The sequence below is a fragment of the Gavialis gangeticus genome, unplaced genomic scaffold (assembly GCF_001723915.1).
Source record: "Gavialis gangeticus isolate Ggan-Ray unplaced genomic scaffold, GavGan_comp1, whole genome shotgun sequence".
Taxonomy (NCBI): domain Eukaryota; kingdom Metazoa; phylum Chordata; order Crocodylia; family Gavialidae; genus Gavialis; species Gavialis gangeticus.
This window is the reverse complement of record NW_017728994.1, coordinates 16304280-16307445: the sequence shown is the minus strand read 5'-3', so window position 1 is coordinate 16307445 and position 3166 is coordinate 16304280. Positions and strand designations below refer to the sequence as shown.

General features: G+C 47.2%; 1 protein-coding gene across 1 annotated transcript in view; it reads left to right on the top strand.

Moving 5' to 3' along the window:
- PPIF (peptidylprolyl isomerase F) overlaps positions 1-3166 on the top strand; it is an 11142-nt gene that overhangs the window by 1802 nt on the left and 6174 nt on the right. The window lies entirely within an intron of this gene.

Here is a 3166-nt window from a genome sequence, read left to right as displayed (position 1 = left end):
GGGGGGGGGGCCCCCCCCCCCCCCCCCCAATCTCTGTGTAGGACAGAGGCAGCTGTGCATGTTGGGCTTTGTGTGCCACTGCAGGTGCCTGGGAGGTAGTGTGATGCCATGTGCCTGCTGCCACCAGGCTGTGTCATGCCCCCTGCCCACCCAGCGGTGGGATGCATGTGCATCTCTGCGAGGACCCCCCAGTCTGAATCTGGCCAAGTGAGTTTGACACCCTGATGTAAATAATTCCTAATAGCTGATCTTGAAGATGCTGGTACGCTGACCAGGAATCTATATGCCAAGATTAAAAACAAGTTGCTGTTAAGGAATGCCTATTTTTAATAAGGATAAAGGACAAGTGTGCTGTAGTACAGAAGTGTAATTGCTGTTCTATGCCTTAAGGAATATAACTAATTCCAGGACACTTTTTTTCTTTCCCCCTCTTCTACATTCTAAAGCTGATGCAACCAGCAAAGCCTGTTTCATGTGTAGCAAGTTCAGTATTAGTATGGTGTAGTCTGATTGGTACACTTAATTAGAGGTTATCATGTGCCATACTTGGCAGTTCCAATGCCTTGATGACCAGGCATGTAAATCATGTCTCTGGAATTACAGAGGAGTCTCCAAAGTATTGCATAAAGTACAATGTTGTGTTACCAGATTTGCCCGCTACTTCGAGGTGTGCTCACTTATTAGGGCTAGGGTCTTGGTAATTCTATTAATGTGCTGCTTGTGTTACTTGTGTTTCTATACGGAGCTGTATCTCTCCCTTCTGCAAGCCCTCACCCCCAATGGAGCTATCTTGCAGGACTCAGTTTCAGTGGGGCTGGGTTCCTCCACGCCCTAAATCTCTCTCTCTCTCGCGCGCGCACACGCGCGCGCGCACACACACACGCGACATGCCTGACCTGGCCGGGTTGATCAGCATGGACAGGCTGACACCCTTATATGCCAAGAATCAGTTCATCAGAGCAACAATAACTACAGTCAGACACAAGCACACAGGCAAACAGAATACCTCTGAATCTGGCTGGGTGTCCAGATGACACCCTCGTGGGCCAGCATTCAGTTCATTAGGGCATGTCTGAGCCAAACTGGGTCAATCAGCCTGTACAAGCTGATCCCCCTTATGTGTTTCAAACTCAGCACTTCCCAATCTTTTAGCCTCTTGATGAGCAGATGTCACAGTATTTTTGGGCTTCACAGGGATCTTTAGCTTAGGTAAAAGAAGTGTTGCTGCAGAGCAAGTGGGGAAGGAGAAGTAGAGAAGGAAAAATATACCCAGTTACCATCAGTTTGACTATAAAAGTTATTTATTGCTAAGTATATGAAATATACAACAGTACCAGCAGTAATAGACATGCAAAGGAAAAACAGACACAATCACAGTATACCCTGGATTCACTAGGTGTTTGGGGAAACTTAGCTCAAGCTTAACTAATACAGGTCAGGTTCAGAAATCTCTCTCTTTCCTCTTTTCTCTCTCTCTCTCTCTCTCTCTCTAAGCATAGAGCTGGGATCTCACCAGTCCAAGGCACTTGGGTTGCAAAGCTGACAGGTTAAAGTTCTCAGCACGATCCTTGAAGGGAGATGATCTGCCTCCTTCAGCCTCTCCAGAAGAAAGCGGGTGATGTCAGCACACACACTGCTGCTTCTTTTACAGATTTTTATACCCTCAGTTCAGCTTCTTTCAAGCATTCTCAGTAGTGTAAATCAAATTGTCTTTTCTGTTGACAAGGGGTTATCTAGTTGGAACATCTCAGGAAACTGATTGATACTCAGAAAAAACACGTACTTAGGAGCCAGCTTGACATTCCTATGGATGGCAGATATACTGATGGGATATCTCCTGGTGTCTTCAGAAACAAGAGATAGTTTGCAGCATCAGGGTTTTGGATTTTTACTTGCTGTGAACAAGCCTCAGCTTAGCATGACTTTTCCAGATCTTACTATAGTCTTTTAACAGACTTAAGGCAATTATTGGAGTATTCGTAGCCTTCTGTGGAGAGGACTTCCACCAGTGGTCTCAGGAAAAGTATGACAACACTCATGGACAGGGCTCCAACGGGCTAGACGCTGTGATGAACCCTGTACCATTGTTCAAATGTTGCCCATACCCCCTCTGACTCGGTCTCTTGCCTCAGCATTCCCTAACTCGGCAACCGAGTTTTAGCCGATTAAGTTTACGTAGGCCTCCCATAGTGGGACCAGGGAATGTATGGCCCAAGATACATATTAAACTTATTTCTGCTTAGAGGTGTGGGGAGGGGAGGAAAAGTCCTTTGTAAATTCAGATTAGAACTGGTCTGATAAATGCTGAGCTGGGTGTGTGGGTTGATTAGTATTTGGAGCACAGATTCCCCATCATGCAGTGCTCCCCTACATCTCTGATCCCAGAATTCACTGCGGTCTTTGCTTCAGGCTTTCTGTTCTCCGTTTCTCATGTAAATGAATGGTCATCTGGTCCCACCTCAGATGCAAATGAGACCTAGGGCAGCTGTTTCACTTTTGTCACCCTCGTCTGGAGGGTTTTAGGTGCGTCTCTCACTGCATTTTAATCAGTTTCTGTTTGGGGGGGGGGGATTCTTTGTGTCGGACAGTCTGCGTCCTGTGTCAGGGTTCCCCAAGAACATGGAGCTGAGAGGTAACAGCTGGGCTATCCAAAGTCAAGTTTAAATAGTAAATCTCTGCTGTGATTAGTACGGGTTAGTTTTTATTCACCATAAAGATGGTACATATACTAGAAGCATCTATTCCAGCCTCTAGCAGCATATGGACTGAAGTAGTTCAAACACAGAGGGCTGATGCTGCTGGTTGTGTCAAACTGGTTGGGCGCTCCACTGACTTGTCAGGCAGTGCTGGCTGCCTACCCAGTTCCAAAATGAGGCCAGGCAGTTGTCTACAGCAAGATCAGACTCTTAGCTGCTGCTGGCTTAGTTGAACTGCTTAGACTGGATCTTGAGCTAGGTGGCCCCAGCCAACTCAGCTGCCACTGGCCACCCAGCTGACCTGTGAAACGGGGTTGGGCAGTTAAGCTCAGTTACCAGCATTGACTGAGGGCCTGCAGGATCCTGCTGGAGCTGAATTGCTGGGCCCTGCCTCTTGAGCTGAGTGGATAACACATTCTGCAGCTAGAGCATTAACAGAGCAGCCACAGATTCCCCCCCCCCCTTCATTC